Consider the following 19,881-nt stretch of genomic DNA (forward strand, 5'->3'; position numbering starts at 1 on the left):
AAGGATGAAAGCTTTGGCCCCTGTTGACTTTATTATATTTACCAGGAGGAATAGCTAGAGATTTAGGACCGTCATGATAAAGCAGTTTGAGCCGCTTAGAGTGATCTGAGGAGACTCAAGATGATAATGGTCGTAAGTAGAGCTGGCTCTGGGCTACTTCATTCAAAGTAGAGGCTACACATAGGCTCGTGCAGGGCCTTAAGAGCTTGGAGCAACTCCTTCCGCAGGTGGTAGCCGACTTGGGAAACAGAACCTTTTTTTTTTTCTTTTTTTACATGGTGCTGCCTCTTGGGGAAGGGCCAAGTGTTTATGTGAAGAAGACCCATGAAGCCCGCATAGGAATCAAGATGTAGAAGTTAACTGGCAAAAGGGGGAAGATGCTAGTTGTGTGTGAGTGTGCATGTGTGTGCACGTGTGTGTGTGTGTGTGTGTGTTCACAGAAGAGGCATGAAGGGACATCTTTGTGTGCAACAATTTGGGAATCCTGCAGTTCTCTTTCTCAGTCCTTCCTGTGTGACTAACTAGAAAACCACTTAGCAGATATCTGATCATTTAAAAAAATTTTTTTTGTTGTTGTAGTAAGAATACTTAATATGAGATCTGCCCTCTTAACAATCCCTACCCCCTTTTTTTAAAGTAGGCTCCACAGCCAGCATGGAGCCCAACACGGGACTTGAACTCATAACCCTGAGCTCAAGACCTGAGCTGAGATCAAGAGTTGGACACTTAACTGACTGAGCCACCTGGGCGCCCCTTAACAAGTTTTTAAGTATGCAGTGTGGGATTGTTACTGATGAGTACCGTATTAGACAGTAGCTCTCTAGACTGGTTCTTCTAGAAGATAAGTGATTGCATTAGAACCTGTAAACTGATGTCTTTCCTCCGCGAGGCTGTTGTTTCACTTACCTGCGGTACTTTTCTTGGCTAAGAGGTTGCGTGGCTGGGTTCTCCAGGATTGTTCTGCCAGGCCGGGGAGGCCTGCTATATCCGTGATGCTCTGAAAAGAATATTCAGAAGGAATTCTATACCTATAAAGATTGCATGTTAAAAAAGGGTTAGATTGTGTAGTGCTTTCATGAATTTGGGGCTTTGCCAAGGCCGTATGGCTAATGTCCCCCCCTCCCCCCCATCTTTCCTGAACATTTGTGTAACAAAACCGCCTGCCTGGAGTGTCTCCACCTCCCCTCTCCTCTCAGAGCTCAGTGTTTCACCTGCAGTATAAAAAAGAAAAACACTGCAAAGTTGGAGCTGTCATCAGACTGATAATCAGACCCCAAGTCCTTTAAAAACCTAATTTTTTGACAGATAGCAAATGTATTTTTCTTTTTTTAAAAGTTACTCCTTTTTTGTCTTGTTGGACTAAAATGCTTACTGTGGATATGTTTTAAAAAATACAGTCCTTTCTCAAATACTATCTTTTTTTTTTTTTTTTAAATAAGGCTGCAATTTTTTTTTTTTAAAGGTTTTATTTATTTATTTGACAGGTTGAGATCACAAGTAGGCAGAGAATCAGGCAGAGAGAGAGGAGGAAGCAGACTTCCTGCTGAGCAGAGAACCCAATGCGGGGCTCGATCCCAGGACCCTCGGATCATGACCTGAGCTGAAGATAGAGGCTTTAACCCACTGAGCCACCCAAGCGACCCCCCCCCGCTTTTTAAAGAAGGCTCCATACCTAACGTGAACTTATAACCTTGGGATCAAGAGTTGGATGAAGCTCTACTGATTGAGCCAACCAGGCACCCCAAATATAGTCCATTCTTGTGAAGGACTCAGTCCTTCTACTGTTTCACATTTTGTTATTATGAGTGGCTATAACATGGGATGGTGCTAGGGCTTGCTTAAAAGATTTTGCCTACGGTCACCTGGCTTGCTCAGTTGATCAAGCATGTCTCCTGATGTTGGGGTTGTGAGTTCAAACCCTACATTGGGGGTAGATATTACTTAAAATCTTAAAAAAATTTCCGGGGTGCTTGGCTTGCCCAGTTGGTGGAGCATGTGACTCTTGACCTTGGGGTTGAGTTTGGGCTCCATGTTGGGCATTGCGCCTACTTAAAAAAAGACAAATACAGTCCTTGGGATTTTCCTTGTGACAGTGACTTGTGAAGAAGTGCTGAGATTTAATAACTATTTTTTGTTGTGAATATAGTTTCCTTTATTTCCAGTTGCTTTCAGTTTCGTAGCTGAGTGTTAAGAAAATAGCCTGTGAACACCATGTGATTCTGCTTCAAGTGTTTTGAGAAAACAGATATTCAGGGAAGGGACTTAGAAAGCAGATTAAAATAGCAGAAAAAAGAATCAAAACAGCAAGGCGGGGCGGGTGGGGGGAGCTCCTCTCTGGCTCAGACGTGGAGCATGAGACTCTTGATCTCGGGGTTGTGAGTTCAAGCCACACACTGGGTGTAGAGAATACTTATAAATAAAATATTTAGAAAAAATTGTTTAATTTTTAAAAAAGGAACTGAAACAGAAATAAGCCATATGTAGTGGAAAGAATGAACCAGAATGAATCAGAAACATGATTTATTATTCATGATGTCGAGTCCAGCTCTTGTACTACCCTCTTTCAAATGGGAAGATGGTACTATGTCTCACCACTGGGAGCTTTTGTGTTTGCGGTCTTTTTCCAGCTCTCCCAAGATTGTTATCTTGCCCCTGAGAATGGGTAGGTAGCATTGTGGTGCCTACACATGGATGTCCACTGGGCTGCCAGTCCTTGGTGCAGTGCCCAAGTGGCTGGCTGATTTCTGAGTCCTGTTTTTCTCCATTATTCATGCAATTGGTGCAGATGTGTATGGAGAACCCATTGTATGCCTGGTACTGTGGTAAGAGGTCAGATCCAAAGTAAACGAGCACGGTGAGGAGCTGTGCTGTGCCTGAGCTTCTAGTTTGGTGGGGAGACAGACATGGATTCACTATTGACACAAGTAAGTGTAAAAATATCAATGGGATCAGAACTGTAAAGGAAGGTGATAGTGCAAGGGAAGTGTGACTAGGGGATCTGTCTTTGCTGGAGGGAGTTAGGGAAGCTCCTCTGGGTTAGTGAGATGGGGATCAAGATTGGACGAGTGAGGAGAGATTAACTAAACAGGCCTGAATTCCAGCATTGTCCTTGTACCATTTGGTGACCTTGTGATGACCTTGAGCAAGCGACTTCACCTCTCTAAGCCTTCAGTGTCTTCCTCTATAAAATGGGTGGTTGTGGGAATTCAGTGAGGCGGTGTGCATACCATACTCCGCACAATGCCTGCGCATAGCTGACACTCAGAAACAGGAGCTATTCTGATTACTGCTGGTGTTTTCTGTTCATTTGGAAACTTTGAAAAGATAGTTGTTTAAACCTTTTTTTTTTCTTTTATCTGGTTAGCAAGAGCTACTACATACATGAGGATACCTAACTTGGAAAATAAAAGCCTAAAGGGAGATTAATCGATGGTCTTCAATGAGGCCAAGTGTCCTTGGCATCTAAGACATGGGAAAGGCTCAAACAACGCCGTGCTTGTGTGTAGTCACGTTCAGGATGAGGCTGCCTTGGAAGCAGTTGTCGTGTACTAGGATTCTAAGACAGTATTTTTAGATAACATCTCCTACATTTCTGTTTCTCATGGCAGTCAGTCATGAGTAGCTAGGCTAATGAGTACTTTCTGTACCAATACTGTATTCTATTTGCCCAGTGATTTTTGCTGCTGCATTTTCAGTTTTGCATGGATATTTCTTACAGCTAAAGAGCTGGTGGTCCCTGTGCATCCTTGGAGAAGGGCACGTTTTGCTTTTCTTTCTGTGCTCTGGGACGTATACATGCCCATGTATAGGCATACAATCCAGCTTTTTACTGAAAGATTAACAATTTTTTGTATCTTTCATTGTTCTTAGATTTTGAAGAAAAAGGAACAACGGATTCAGCCAGTGGTCACACTTAAGTTTTATTGCACACTTGGTAAGTGCTTTGAGTGCATTACGTTCCTGATTTAATCCTCACCCTATGAAATAGGCACTATTAAGAATCCTTTATTCCTCCCTGTGAGAAAATGGAGGACCAGAGAAGTTAGGTCACTTGTCCAAGTGCACATAGCCATGAGTGTCATAGTTGGAATTTGAACCCAGATGTCAATGGCTCCAAATCTGAGCTCCAAACACTTTCATCCTGCCTTTTGGGCTAGTTATTGAAGATTTTCAAACCCCTGTGTCAGGAGGGTAATATATGTCAGAAGATTAATTAGACTTATACAGTCATGAGAAAGGCTTATGACAAATATCCGTGGCCTCTGAAGAGCATGGGGAAGCTTGTTGAATTTAGATTTATTCACTGAGTCAGTGGAAGTGGATATTGTCGTGATGTTCTTCTGGATTAGTTTCCTGATTGTTATAAACCTTGGTTTTACAGAACGGGGCTTTATACCTAACCTAATGCAGTTTAAAGCACTGATGTATATCAACCAAAAATTAAAGATGCTTATGAGTATTAGGAATTTCTACTTAAAATAACATTTTTCCTTCTTCCGCATTCTTTCCTATCTGTATCACAATTCCTATGTTAATAGCTTTAGTATCTTCTGGTCAACTATTGTTTGTTGCCTTAAAGCTCTTTGAGAACTGCTTCCTGTCCACTTGGAAGCAAGGGAAGGATGAATTAGAGATAATGTACCCAGAAATGGGTGTAGGCAGTATGGGTGGAGTTGGAAAGGCTATCCCGGAGACCTTTGGCCGCTGCAGCTGCTGGCTGTCAGCGCCTGATACCAGCGCTGACTTCCATGGAGCCTGTCTGGGCCCAGCCGAACTGGCTTCCAAACCTGGTTGCTTGTGCTCATGGTTCCTGTTTTATTTTTATGCTAATGCGAATCCTGTCTCAAAAATTTAAGCATTGTTTTTGATGGGTCAGAGCTGGATACAAATACAGCCTGATGTGTCCGCTAAGGGAGGGAGAAATATCAAACAGTGCTGGGGCTGGGGGTTGGGGGGCATGGGGGGCGGAGAGGAAGTGGAGTGGTCTCTTCCCCAGGCTTTGTTTCCTTTCCTAGTATTGGTTTTTCCTGACTCTGCAGAGAAGGAATAAAGATGCCTGGGGGCTCCAGATTATTTTATATATTTGTATATTCTCTATGCATTTAACACATCTGTTTTATCTGTGTTTTCAAATCACAAAAGTAATGTATGTTAAAAAATAAGAGTTGTTGATGACCCAGGAGTGTATAAAGTAGAAAAAAGAATTGCTCAGTTGGATTCACTTTGGCACACATGCTCTGGAATGCTTTTCAGTGCATGAAATGTACCCGCATGTATATTGTTAAAGAACAAAAATTCAACCGATCAGCATCCCAACTAGCAAGTAGAGAGATGCTCTTGGGAGCTGTACAAAGTGGAAGGTTTTTATAGGAAGAAGGATGGGGCAGGGAAGTTATTAGCAAAAAAAAATCTTCAGGCAAGGTCATTTTCCCTTGGGAAGAGTAGGGGTATGACCAGCAGATTACCTCACTGTCCTTTGGGTGGGGGAGCATGGGGGAGTGGGATGAAGAGGGTCCATGTGACAGATTATTGTATTGGTACTGAACAGATAATTTCTGACTGACCTGTGAAGACTACATTTCTGGGGGAGCTTTAAACTGCATTTAGGTTAGGTATAAAGCCCCGGTTTGCTGGCATGGTCTGGCATATGTGACTCCATTTTGGGCCTTTCATTTTCTTTGTGACAATGGACACACCCCAGCAATGGAATCACCACATGTTCTGCAAGTCGCCGTTCCCACTTTGTGCATCACGGATAGCACTTACAGATTCCGCTTTCCCTTTTTTGAACAACTGCAAGGTATTCCACGAATGTGTCTTACTTTAATCATTCCCTTACTAGCGGGCATTCGGGTTTTCTCAGCGTCTCTAGTTCTAAACATGGTCCCAGGTGAGCAGCCTCACAGGGGTGCTCGTCTTTCTCTGGGATCCCTTCTTAGAAGTGGGAATGCTGGGTTGGAGGAGGTGTTGATGAGGGAGCAGGAGGCTGGCTGAGGACAAAGCAAAAGCTGGCACCTTGCACCCCCCTCTCCACCCTCTCCCCTCAATAATATGTGTCACATTCCTCAGGCACCCCTGGCTGTCCTAAAAGAAAAACAAATAGTTAATTTGCAGAGATCACAGTCCTGCAAGACAGGAGTCTCCTTTGGTTTACCAATGTCCTAGAGATTTACAACAAAGAAGCTATCTAATAATAGCACAATTTCCAGAGGCAAATAACTCAGTTCCTCAAGCCCTAAATAAATTTAAATTTCTTCTAAACCCAAATCTCACTAACAAGGACACTTGATAGGAGAAATATGAAACTTTATCTCTAGAGCTCCAAGATAGTGTCGAGAATCATTCCCAAGCATATGGCCCACTGATATACATCAAAAGGGTCTCACAAGAAGATTTTTACTACTAGTAATGAATATCCTTTCTCCCAACAACAGCTAGCCAGCCCCTCAAGGTCCTGGAGACCTTGCTTCCAAAATTCCTTAGAGACTAACATCACCCCCTTTACCTCACCTTCCCCCAACCGCAGGGTACATAACCTGCCATCTCTCACAACCTGGCGCAGCATCTCTGTTTGCCCACGGGTCCTGTCCCCGTGCTCTAATAAACCACCTTTTTGCACCAAAGACGTCTTAAGAATTCTTTCTTAGCCGTTGCCTCCGAACCTCACCCCACCAAACCTCACCTAGGTTTAAGAACTTCATCAGTGTGAGCATGAGGCTTTGGAGTCAGTAAGCCTGTATTCAGGTCAGAGCACTGCTCCAACTCACACAGAGTCATGTCTTATGTGCCTATGGGGCAGGCGGAGCAGTGCCAGCCTGGAGCCACGGGACAGAGCTAGTTCATGGACATGATGATTCTCCCAGCTAGCTTACTCTTTTCAAATGTGTGAAGGTAACAATTTAGCCCTGTTGAAATCTTGACTTTTGCTTCAGTCCAGATGTATTCCCGGAGAACTTGAGTCTGTCAAGTCTGCTTCTAGAACAAAGGCAGTTTGGGTTTTCTTTCCCACTCCCCAACCACCTGCATCTGTTTGCCCTTCTAGTATTTTGTTAATCTTTGGACTTGAAATAGCTGACAAGATCACAAGATCAGCGTTGACTAAAAAACAATCCCTCTAGCTTTAATTTGGTCAGTTTTGTGAGGCCTTGCCCCTGAGTCCTTTCCTAGCCAGACTCCCCAGGCCAAGACTCCTTTCTAGGTGGACCTGAGCCCCATGAGGTCACGGATCCAACAGTGACAGCTGGCTCAGGTTTCTGGAGCAGGACATGAACCACGTACTGGGAGTGAGCAAGGCCAGCTGACCGCTGGGCACCCTAGTAACTATGCTGTCCTCTACTTCTCTGTGTTCAGCCACAGCTTATGTTAAGGGGCTGAACAAATCACTTCGCTTTCTTGTAATTTACCACGTTTTAACATGGGGCTCTGACAAGGCTTAGGGCAGGGGTTATTTCTGTCTGACGCATTGCTCACGTCACTCTGCCTCTGCTTTATCTCCCATCTTCTCCCTGCTTGACACCCCCATGGCAGAGGGCACTGGGTGATCTGATCCTGCCCCTTTCCCATGGAGCCAAACAAGCCCTTTTGAATACTTACTTTCAGAGGTCAGAGAACATTTCTTTGGGATCTTTCACTTAGTCCTGAGGTCCCTCCCCTTGACCATGAGGAATGACTGTGTTGGTCTCCTACAATTTGGGAGGCCTTGAGACTGAAGTGATTACTGTTTAACCTTCTAGATTCCCATGAAGAAAGGAACTAGAGTAGCACTTACAGATTCCCCCAGATGATCTTTCCCAATGATTGATGAGAATAAGAATCTGAACCAGAATGACCTAAGGGTTTCTTTAGATGGCTTGCCAGTCCTGCCCTCCTTTTCTTTCTGAAGCCATGTTAGAGCGAAAGGTTTGTTTGGGGATCTCCCTTTTAATTAGTTTCTACAAAAGTTTTCCTAAGAAAAATTTAGATCTCACTGATTTGTGTGTAACTTCACAGTACGGAGGCATAAAGATGGCAATTTATTGGCTCACATTTGATGTACTGTGAAAAAAAAATTTGAGATTTTTGAGTGGCTCAATCAGTTCAACGTCCGACTCTTCATTTTGGCTCAGATCAGGATCTCAGGGTCGTGACACTGAGCCCCGTGTCTCATTTGTGCTGAACATGGAGCCTGCTTAAGATTCTCTCTCTCCCTCTGTCTCTGCCCGTTCCCACACATGCTCGCTCTCTCTCTCTCTCTCAAAAAAAAAAAAAAAAAAAAGAGAGATTTTAAGAATATGTGTAATCTTTTCAAACTAATACTGCATTGAAGTTAAGTGCCAGTAGGTTGGGGTGCTGACACTCAACTCCATGGACAGTACGGCAGGTTGTACCAGCAAGTTCATGGTAAGACATTGAACACATTAGCTATTTCTGTACCTTTTAGCTCTTCCACCTTCAGATTTAGGAGAACTAAATACGCTGGTTAAGAAAACAGAATGAACATATGCCTCTAACTGTTCACTGCCTTGTGAAAGACGGAGGCACTTTACATGTCAAACAAGGCAGCTGGTGGCCCTGGACCAGCTAACAGGAAGCTGCATGTCTGACCCCATCTTTCCTCTGGGGCCTTACTGTCTACCACCCCCTCGGTCCCAGCCACAGTGAACCACTTCCTGTTCCCACCTTTGGGCCTTGCGGCCTGTAATCACACGTTCCCTCCTCTTGGAGTCACCCTCTGCCATCTTAACCTCCAGCATGAAGGCGGTGGGACAGAAGGTTGAAGGGATGACCCACACAGATGCTGGAGCCACACTGTCTGGGCTCAGATCCCAATTCTGTCACTTCGTAGCTTTATGACCCTTGCCAAATTACTTGTGAATTTCTTGATTGTAAAGTGGGGAATCACATTCTTGCTTACCTCATAGGATTTTTTTTTTTTTTTTTTGGAAAATTTAATTTATTTATTAGAGAGAGAGAGAACACGTGGGAGCCAGGGGAGGGGCAGAGGGAGAGGGAGAAGCAAGCTCCCCGATGAGCAGGGAGCCCCAGGTGACCCAGCGCTCGATCTCGGGACTCCCAAATCATGATTAGAGCTGAAGACAGATGCTTAATTGACTGAGCTGCCCAGGTGCCCCTCATAGGATTTCTTTGAGGATCTATGCAAAGTTAGTAGAATGGTGACTCTGTCAGAAGCACTCTGTGTGTTGGTTATTATTATGATCATCTTTAGAGGTCCAGCCTATTCTGTAAACCTGTGACCATTACCCATAATGGGATTTGGGGCCTGCAGACCTAAGTTTGAATCTGAACCCTGCCATATATGAGTTGGGTGACCTTAGATGGTTATTTAACTCCTTCGAATGTCATTTTCCCCATCAGAAGCACAGTATATCATATAGTTGCTGGGTGAGTCTCGTGTGAACTGTGTGTGAAGTGCCTGGTTTAGGACTTGAGGACTGGAAGACACATAAGGAGGGTTAGTCCCCACCCTGCCTCACCCCACCTAGCCCCGCCTCACCCTGCCCCACCGCCCCCAATACTGTTCATCTCCTAATGCCCTGTACTTGCTTGGTCGTATCTCCCTCATTAAACTATATATTTCTTAGTTTTCTTTGTACATAATATGCCTTTATTCTTTTATTTATTCAGTGATTTTCTCACTCATTGGTTCACTCAGTCAATTTGTTCGTTTATGCCTGTTCCTTCTCTTTTGTTTATTCAAAAGTCTACTAAGTGTGTTGGGCCCTGGGAATCTATGTTATTCCAGCTCGAGTTCAGGAGAGAAATGACAGGATCCTGAACTAGTCCAGTGCCAGTGGAGGCCCACAGAAGGGAGTGGACTCAGAAGACATTTAGAGAGAGGCTTGGTGGGGCTTCCTGACCAATTGGATTTGGAAAGTAAGGGCAAGGAAGGAATCAAAGACAGTTTCTGGGATTTCCATCTGAGGCACTGTGTGGATATTGACACGATTAATTATTAAAATGGGCAATACATGAGGTGGGGGAATTGGCAAGGCCACAGACGTGCACAGGGAAAAGGTGTCACGTTACAGCTGGCCTGGATTGGACACAGTAAGTGAGAGCTGCTGACAGGAGGTCTCATGGAAACGTTGCCTAGGAGGTGACCAGGCTGTCCTCAAAGACAGTTCTGACTCTGGACTTCTTTGCATGTAATATGAGAGCGGTAGCCAAAACAGAATGAATGCGGAGTGGAAGAGAAGAGGGCTGCCAGTGGCCCTTTTGGGAGAATTGTCCTAATTCAATTAGGACAATTGAAGGGGAAGTGGGAGGGGACAGTGAGTCTGTGGCTTCTGCTGAGAAGCCATGTGCGGTGTCTCACCAGAGAACTACTCGTTCCCTTGCCAGGAACATACTATCCACTGTGTACCTAAGGCCAGCCCTGGGGGTGTCAGTGCAGAAGAAGGGAGAAAAAGACCCATTCCCCCATCGTGAGCCTCACTATGGAGTGCACTTCCCCAAGACTGCCTTTTCCCTGGCTCTCTCTTGCTTTTCAGGTTCCAGTTCAAGTGTCACTTGCTCAGAGATGCCTTCCTTGATCACCCGAATGTGAAGTAGTCCCCACCAAGTACCTGTAGTCACTCTCGATTACATCATCCTGTTGTTTTTTTCATTATGCTTGCTTATTACCTTGTCCATTTATTTGCTTTATTTGTTTCCAGTCTCTTCCCACTATGATGTCAGTGAAACTGGGGACCTAGTATCTAGTTTGGTGCCCCATCTCTGATGTCTGTGGCAGGGCCTGGTCCTTAATAGGTTGAATGGATTAACCAGGATTGCCCATCTACACTGGGATGAGAGGAAGCTGAGCTTGTTTGTTGGGGAAGGAAGCAGTCAGAGTTAGTAAGGGTGAGGGACAGTTGAACCAATGTCTCGAAGGAAGTAGAAGAACTAAGATCATGAAGACGGGAGAGTGTGATCCTTTTCTGTGAAACTGAGGGAAGTGAGTGAATATGTAGGTAGAGTTCAAGGGGCAGAGAACCAAGATGAAGAATGTAAATCTGGTGGTCTTACTGTTTTGATGAAGTAGGAAGTAAGAGTTATCGGATGACAGAGGGGTAGCAGACCAGGAGTTGATGGGTGGCAGGAGGTGAGAGGTGAAGGTCTGAAGATGATGGCATGACTGGAAGATTCTTGAACCTTGGAGGATTCTGCCAAAGCTGGAACTCATACTTGGTGATGGAACCAGTCACAGAAATGAGAGGATTTTTCTTCAGTGGTGGGTGGGGTGAGAAGAAATAGAGGTGACAGGAATGACGTTGATCCATGTTTGGAGTTTGACAGAAGTGTGTCAGTGGAACAGGAAATGAGGGGTGCTGGGGGGAAAGTGTTCGAAAGGTTCAAGGAAATGAAGTCCAGAGGGACAATAGGAAGGGTAGGATGAAAGTTCTGGTGGTTTTTCATTCAAGCAGTAGAGCAAATTGGGTGAGAAAGAGGAAGTGAGAAAAGGAAGGGTGGGCTGTGGTAATCAGAGGAGAGTTCTAGTTTTCCATTTTAAAGAGCAATTCCTGGGTTGTGATCTGGTCACAGGGTGAGCATTGTTGGCAAGAGCTTAGGTCACAGGAACGAATAGCCTAAGGCAAGGCCAGGAGATGTTGGGTCATTACCCAAGAGTGAACAGGAAAAAGTGGGAAAGAACAGAGAGGAGGTTCCTAAAAATGTAGAAAGGAGAAGCAGGAAACCAGAGAGAAGGAAGTCATTCCAGGAAGTGAGCAAGAGGGAGCTGGTCACAAATTCTTAGGTTCTAGGTACTTGTCAGTAGGTTATTGTCTGGAGACTGTAGCGACTGGGGGAATTTGGTTTTCTACTGGTCCTTAGAAATGGGAGTTCTGAGGACCTAAGCAGCTTTGACTTGTAAGGCTCACAAGAGAAGGGAAGAGTGGAGAAGCCAGGGTGCAGCTATGGTAGATCTGTTGAGAGGAGTGTGGATGTGGGATACTTGCTGGCTCCAGGAGTAGAGCTCCCGAGACTAGTGGGAGGAAGGGTTGCAAGAGGGAGTGCAGAGCAAGGCTGGGTCACAGCCAAGTAGGGATGAGAGAACCCAGGATGATGCCTGGAGGGCTTTCAGCTTGGCAGGCATTGTGATTTGCAGGATGAGGGACCCTGGGGGTATGAATAAAATGGGTCAAGCTCCGAGTTTCAGGTAATGCTTTAAAAAGCCAAACAAACAGCTTTATTGAACTATCTGCATACAACTTGGCCAATTAAGTGTACTCTTCACTGGTTCTAGTATATTTGCAGTTGTATACAACCATTACAACTGTCAATTTTATTTTTTTTTAACTTAAAAAAATTTTAGAAGGTTTTTGTTTTGTTTTGTTTTGTTTTGTTTTTTTTTTTATCAGAGAGGGAGAGAGAGAAAGAGAAAGAGAGAACAAGCTGGGAAAGCAGCAGGCAGAGGGAGAAGCAGGCTCCCTGCTGACCAAAGGGGCCCTATGTGGGACTCGAGCCCAGGACCCTGGGATCATGACCTAAGCAGAAGGCAGACAACCCACTGAGCCATGCAGGAGTCCGTCCCAGCCATAGTCAATTTTGGAAAATTTTTATTAGCTGATTTCACTGCCCTTTAGCTATCACTTCCCTGAATTACCTGAACTCCACCCCTCTGCTCTCTACTCACCCAACCCAGTAACCCTAAGCGACCAGTAATCTATTTTCTCTTTTTATAAGAGTTCCTGATTCTGGACTTTCCTGTGAATGGACTTGTGTAATATGTGGACTTTTGTGGATCATTTCTAACATAATGTTTTCAAGGTCCATCCAAGTTGTAGTGGGTATTACTACTTCATTCCTTTTTATTGTCAAATAACATTCCATTGTATGGACGTACCACAGTCTGTTTATCCATTCGTCCATTGATGGACATTTGGGTTATTTCCACCTTTTGGCTATTACGAACAATGCCAATATTTATATACTAGTTTCTCTGTGGACATTTTCTTTTGGGTATATACTTAGGAGAATTGCTGGGTCAAATGGCAAGTCTGTGTTTAATGGTTTGAGAAACTGCTGGAGTGTTCTATGAGGTGGCCGCACCTTTTCAAATCCACCAGCAGTGTATGAGGGTTCCGATTTCTCTGTATCCTTGCTCGAATTTGTTACTATCGGACTTTATGATTCTAGCCAGCCTAATGGGAGTGAAGTGAAGTGGTGTCTTACTGTGGTTTTGATTTGCTTTCTTCTGATGACTAATGATATTGAACATATTTTCCTGTGCCTATTGGCCACTTCTCTATTTTCCCTGGAGGAATGTCTATTGAGGATCCTTCGCCTGTTTTTGAAATGAGTTACCAGTTATCTGTTATCTTTATTAGTTATCAAAGATCATTTTATTATTATATTTATGTACATAATAAAACATATATTTATTTTATTATTATTTTCCCAGCTTTATTGAGGCATAATTAACAAATAAAATTGTAAGATATTTAAAATGTTAATGTGAAGATTTGATAATACCTTTTTGATTCATCCATCACCTTACTTTTTTCCCCTTTTCTTTCCTTTTTTTTTTTTTTCTCTTTTTGGAGAGAATATTTTACTCCTTTAGAAAATTTCAATTGTACAAATGCAGTATTATCAACTGTACAAATTGTACAAATGCAGTATTATCAACTGTAGTCACCATGTCACCTTAAGTTTTGTTTGTTATTATTGAGTTGGATGAGCTCTTTGTGTATTCTAGCTACCTTTCCCTTATCAGATACGTGATTTGCAAATTATTTTCTCCCATTCCGTTCATTGTCTTTTCACTTTCTAGATGGTGTCCTTTGAAGCACAGAAAGTTTTAATTTTCATGAAGTCTAATTTGTCTGTTTTTTCTTTTGTTGCTCATGCTTTTGGTATATCTAAGAATCCTTTGCTAAATCCCTGGTCATGAAGATTTACCTCTGTGTTTTTTTCTAAGAGTTTTGCAGTTTTTGCTCTTATATTTAGGTCTTTGATACATTCCAAGTTAATTTCTTTTTTCCTTTTTTAAAAGATTTTATTTATCCATTTGAGTGGGAGAGAGGGAGCAGAAGCAGGGGGAGAGAGAAAAGCAGACTCCCTGCTGAGCAGGGAACCGGATGCGGGACTCTATCCCGGGATCTTGGGCTCATGACCTGAGCTGAAGGCAGATGCTTAACCATCTGAGCCTCCCAGTCACCCCATTTCAAATTAATTTCTATAAATGGTATAAAGTAGGTAAACCTCTAGCTTTAATCTTTTGCCATCTCTGATCTCAGAACCATTTGTTGTAAAGACCTTTTCCCCCATTGAATTGTTTTGGCACCCTGTTGAAAATGAGTTGACCATGAAGGTATGTATGGATTTACTTCCGGACTGTTAATTCTTTGCTGTTAATCTGTTTGTTTATCCTTGTGACACTTGCACACTGTCTTAAGTACTATTGCTTTATAGTAAGTTTTGAAATCAGGAAGTGGGAATCTTTCTACTATGTTCTTCTTTTTCAGGGTTGTTTTGACTAATCTGGGTCCCTTGCAATTAAAGAGGAATTTTAGAATCAGCTTGTCAGTTTGTACAGAGAAGTCAGCTGAGATTCTGATAAAGACTGCATTAAATCTATAGATCAGTTTGAGCAGAGTTGTTGTCCTAACAATGTTGTCTTCCAGTCCATGAACACAGGATGTTTTTTCCAATTATTTAGATCTTCTCTAATATAGATCTTCTCTAATTTCTTTCAGTGTCCTTTGGTAATTTTAAGAATATACACTTTGTATTTATTTTGTTAATTTAATCCTTGGTATTTTATCCTTTTGATGCTATTGTTCAGGTAGTGTTTTGATGGGAAATTATGGTAGTAGTTCTGCAAAGCCCCCTTACTAGGTGAAGGGCTAGAGAAAAAAATGTCTTCCCAACCGTTGGCAGGAAAGAAGAGCAGAGCATTTTCTGCTGTTCTTCAAGGGGCTGTGTTCTCATGTCTTTCATGATTCTGTGACATGGCACTGGGGGATGCATCAACCTCCAAAGAACTCTACACCCCCAAGTACCAATGGTTTCCCCTCTTTTTCATCCTAATCCAAATTGCGTGGTGATGGGGTGGGAGAGGGGAGTGAATAGCTGTAGACAGCTTTTGGTTAACAGGAATGCAATCTGATTGGATGAATTCACACTAATATTTAAATTACTGACCCCCCCATTTCAAATTTATCTGCTTTTCTAGAAGAGGAAAAGGAGTAGCCCAGACATATTATTATGTAGAAGAACCTTAATAGCATAGAAAAAGGAGGAGACCATTTGGAAAATGTGAAAAATATTCTTGGGTTTGATCTGGGAGGGTAGGTTTGTTTTGGGGAGAGAGGATGTTACAAGTTAGGAAGTCTAGTATTACCTGTGTGTCTGCTCTAGTGCCAGCTTCTCTCCTACATCTGCTTTCAATGGCTTCTTTTCTTCAATTCTGTTTCTTCTGGTCATGTTCTCTGTGCTTCCCCCACCCCCCAGCTGTCCCTCAGGTGGCTGTCCTGAGTTCGTATATGATGGGAAGTAGAGGTCAGGCCCACCACATGCATGTCTATGTGTCCAGAGTGGCTAAGTCTAAGGTAGTACTTTTCCTAAATAACACCAAAATAGTTGTGAGGCTAAAATTCGATGTGTTGTTTCTTGTTCCTGAATTCTAAACCCCCAGTTTGGCCAACATCATCTTCACAACCATTAATGGAACCCTTATGTTGTTGAGAATAACAACTTAGTGGTTTCATTGTTTTTCATATGATGAATCAGTATTTTTAGACTGCTAATAAACCTTAAGAAGCAATGTCTTATCCTCTTTAATTTTTATCTTTTGTGATAAATGGCAGAAAACTTAAATGGCAATTTTATTTATGCATCCAACTTTATTTATTTTTTTTACTTTTTTAAGATTTAATTAATTTATTTACTTGACAGAGAGATCACAAGTAGACAGAGAGGCAGGCAGAGAGAGAGGAGGAATCAGGCTCTCCGCTGAGCAGAGAGCCCGATGCAGGACTCGATCCCAGGACCCTGAGATCATGACCTGAGCCGAAGGCAGAGGCTTTAACCCACTGAGCCACCCAGGCGCCCCGTATGCATCCAACTTTAACTGAACCTCAGATTTCTGCTTGTTTTTTCATTTTGGTATTTTTTTAAAAAATTTATTTATTTATTTATTATTTTCTTTTTTCATTGTTTGTTTACCATACCTAGTGCTCCATGCAATATGTGCCTTCCTAAATACCTACCAGTAGCCTCCATACCCAGCCTGGGGCCCAGTATGCGGCTTGAACTCATGACCTTGAGTTCAAGACCTGAGCTGAGACCAAGAGTTGGATGCTTAACCGACTGAGCCACCAGGTGCCCCTCAGTTTGTCTTTCTTAAGTTCTAAGTTCAGACTGAGAAGAGCTTGGCGGGCTTTATAGGGGGGTTCTGCATAAACTGTACCAAAATGGAAACTGGACCACAGTAGAGCAGCTGTGTTCTCTCAAGGAGGATATGCTTGTCTTTCCTTTTCATTTTGGAAGCACTCTTTTGATTGTCCACGTTGGGATCTACCTCAAGCTACCTTGAGTAAAGGGGTACATGGGAACCCAGGAGGCGTGAAACCTTGAGCCACTGGGCACTAAAGGCACTGGCTCCAGGCATCTCTGTGGATGTCAGCAGCTGAAGTCAGCACCATACTTCAGCTTTTCTGGTGGCCAGTTTCTTTAATATCTCACAAGAACTTTTATCTTCCTCATGGCTTCTGTTTAAGTGCAAGCTCTGGTCCCTCAGAACTCCTGCTGTGACATCATTACTCCTCCCTTTCTCTTTTGTCATTTCCCAGCTTCAGGTCTCAGGGAACTGCCAAGTCTTCCAGTGCTTCCTGGACCAAATATGGGAGGGAGTGGGTGCCCAGCCCTTCTTTTGGTGCCAGGCTGTGCCTCGGGCGCCTCACTAACCTGTGGACTGGCCTCACTGGAGTCCGATGCTTATCACTGATGCCTCACCTGTGTCTAGGAATTCCCCCTCCCCTGCCATGATACCTGTAGAGCTGCCTCTCCCTTAGGACCTTGGCTGACAGCTTTCCCCTCGAGGAGCTTTGGGGGCCCATAGCCCCCCTCCCAGACCTGCCCAATGCAGCATGAAGGACATAGGTGGTACTGAGAACAAGTATGAGAAAAACTGGTACGGAGTTCAACTTTGACTCTAGAACCACCCCAAGGAGGCATATCTTTATGAGATGAAAGTAAGAAGTCAGTAGGTTTTCATTTATTTAGAAAAGTTGCTGAACATCATAGCAGGAAGTAAAACACAGTGAAATTAATGTAGTTGTTTGTTTTCTTGGAAATGGGAATATAAAGGTAACTGAGCATATAAAGTTTTACTTTTTAAAAAAGTGATATAGCTTTTTCAGACTTTGAAAGTAACAAATGCATTGTAAACTTCTGGAAAAATACAGAAAAACATGATTAGAATTCCAGCCATTCAGAAATGACCACCGTTGGAGCTCCTGGGTGGCTCCGTCATTAAGCGTCTTGCCTTCGGCTCAGGTCATGATCCCAGGATCCTGGGACAGAGCCCCTCATCAGGCTCCCTGCTCAGCGGGGAGCCCACTTCTGCCTCTCCCACTCCCCCTACTTGTTTCCCTCTCTAGCTGTCTCTCTCTCTCTGTCAAATAAATTAAAAAAAAAAAAAAAAGAAATTACCACTGTTAATTTGTCCTGTGTAGGCTCCCGTTCTCAGATAAGTAAAGAAATAGAAACGTACTGGGACACGTGGGTGGCTCAGTTGGTTAAGCATTGCCTTCAGCTGGGGTTGTGATCCCAGGGTCCTGGTATGGAGTTCCGCATCCGGCTCCCTGCTCAGCAGGGAGTCTGCTTCTCCTTCTGCCTACTGCTTCCCCTGCTTGCTTGTACTCTGGAGCTCTCTGACAAACAAATAAAATCTTAAAACAACAACAACAACAAAGATACATACTTAGAAAAATCACTTGACAATACTTCTTCAAAAGGCCCTATCATTTAATAATCTTCTATAATGTAATTTCTAGTGGTACAAGCTGGTCTGTTACTCAGCTCTACTATCATTCACTTTTTCTAATTTACTAATGGACATTTAGGTTTCCATTTTATTTGATCTATTTTTTTTTTAACAACCCTGCATTGGAAACATTCTTACATACAGAACTGTTTTTGCACATGTCAGATTAATTTTTTTAGGTTGAGTTCCCAGTTGTGGAATAATTGAGTCAAAGAACATGAGCAATTTAGAAATTCTTTTGAAACATATGGCCAAATTGTCTTTCTGGAATATTGAAATATCTCTCATTCCTACCAGCTGCAATCAGTTCTGTTTCTTATGATCTTTGCCAATGTGGATATTATCATCAAAAAACCATTCTAATTTAATAGACACAAATATGGTATCTTATTTTTTATTTGCATTTCTGTTTATAGCAAGGTTGAACATTTTAAATAGATCATTGACCTTTTTTCCAAAACTTTTTAATTGTGCTAAGTATATATAAAATTTATCAGCTCGCCCATTTTATGTGTACAGTTCACTAGTATTCACGTTGTTGTGTGACATCTCCAGATCGGTTTCATCCGGCCAAACTGAAACTCTGCACCCATTTACAAGAGCTCTCCATTTTCCCCTGGCAACCACTATTCTCCCTTCTGTTTCTATGAATTTGGCTAGTTTAGAAACCTTAGGTAAATAAGTAGAATCATAAAGTATCCGGTTTTTGTGTATGTGACTGATCATTTTATTTAATGTCCTCAGGGTTCATCCATATTGTAAAATGTGTGAGAATTTCCTTCCTTTTAAAAGCTGACTGAGGGGTACCTGGGTGGCTCAGTGGGTTAAGCCTCTGCCTTCGGCTCAGGTCATGATCTCAGGGTCCTGGGATCGAGCCCCGCATCGGGCTCTCTGCTCAGCAGGGAGCCTGCTTCCCACTCACCCCCTCTGTCTGCCTCTCTGCCTGCTTGTGACCTCTCTCTGTCAAATACATAAATAAAATCTTTAAAAAAAAAAGAAGCAGCTAACTGATACTCCATTGTGTGTACATACCACGTCTTGCTCACTCGTTTGTCAGTGGACACTTGGGTTGCTCACCCTTCTTGGCTTTTGAAACAATGCTTCTATGGACACAGGTGTACAAATATCTCCTTGAGATCCTGCTTTCAGTTCTTTTGGATGTAAACCCAGAAGTGGAATTGTGGACTATAGAGTAGTTCTCTTTTTAATTTTTTAAAAATTTACTTATTTAAGTCATCTCTACCCCCGATGTGGGATTCACACTCAATGACCCTGAGATCAAGAGTCTCATGCCCCTCCAACTGAGCCAGTCAGGCACCCCATTTTTAATTTTTAAAGGAACCTCCATAGTGTTTTCTAAGGAGCAACATGATTTTTCATTCCCATGGGCACAAAGGTTCCAGTTTCCCCATATCCTCACCAGTACTTGTTTTCTGTTTCTTTGATAGTAGCCTTCCTAACTGGATGTGAGATAATAACTCATTGTGGTTTTGATTTGCATTTCCCTAGTGATTAGTGATACTGTCTTTTCATGTGCTTTTTGGCTATTTGTATGTCATCTTTAGAGAAATGTCTATTCAGATCCTTTGTCCAGTTTTTAATCAGGTTGTTTTTTTTTTTCGTTGTTGAGTTTGACCTTTATTATTTTTGTTTTGCGAATTGATTATTGATAACTTTGCTTAGTTTTCTTTCTTTCTTTCTTTTTTAAGATTTTATTTATTTATTTGACAGGGAGAGATACAGTGAGAGAAGGAACACAAGCAGGGGGAGTGGGAGATGGAGAAGCAAGCTTCCCGCACAGCAGGGAGCCTGGTGTGGGGCTCCATCCCAGGGCTCTGGGATCATGACCTGGAAGGAAGGCAAAGGCTTAACAACTGAGCACCCAGGTGCCCCTAACTTTGCTTATTTTT

At 42.9% G+C, this 19,881-nt stretch overlaps 1 protein-coding gene across 2 annotated transcripts in view; it reads left to right on the plus strand.

Moving 5' to 3' along the window:
- The window catches only part of SNX10 (sorting nexin 10), a 70,541-nt gene that overhangs the window by 15,520 nt on the left and 35,140 nt on the right, over positions 1-19,881 (plus strand). Inside the window, exon 2 of one of the 2 annotated variants that reach the window (XM_004762527.3) lies at positions 3,871-3,934. The exons of the other annotated variant lie outside the window; for it this stretch is intronic. The gene's annotated coding sequence lies outside the window, so the exon portion shown is untranslated. The remainder of the gene's footprint in view (positions 1-3,870; positions 3,935-19,881) is intronic. 2 annotated transcript variants of the gene reach the window in all.

This window comes from Mustela putorius, unplaced genomic scaffold (genome assembly GCF_011764305.1).
Source record: "Mustela putorius furo isolate JIRA1106 unplaced genomic scaffold, ASM1176430v1.1 tig00003845_pilon_pilon_pilon, whole genome shotgun sequence".
Taxonomy (NCBI): domain Eukaryota; kingdom Metazoa; phylum Chordata; class Mammalia; order Carnivora; family Mustelidae; genus Mustela; species Mustela putorius.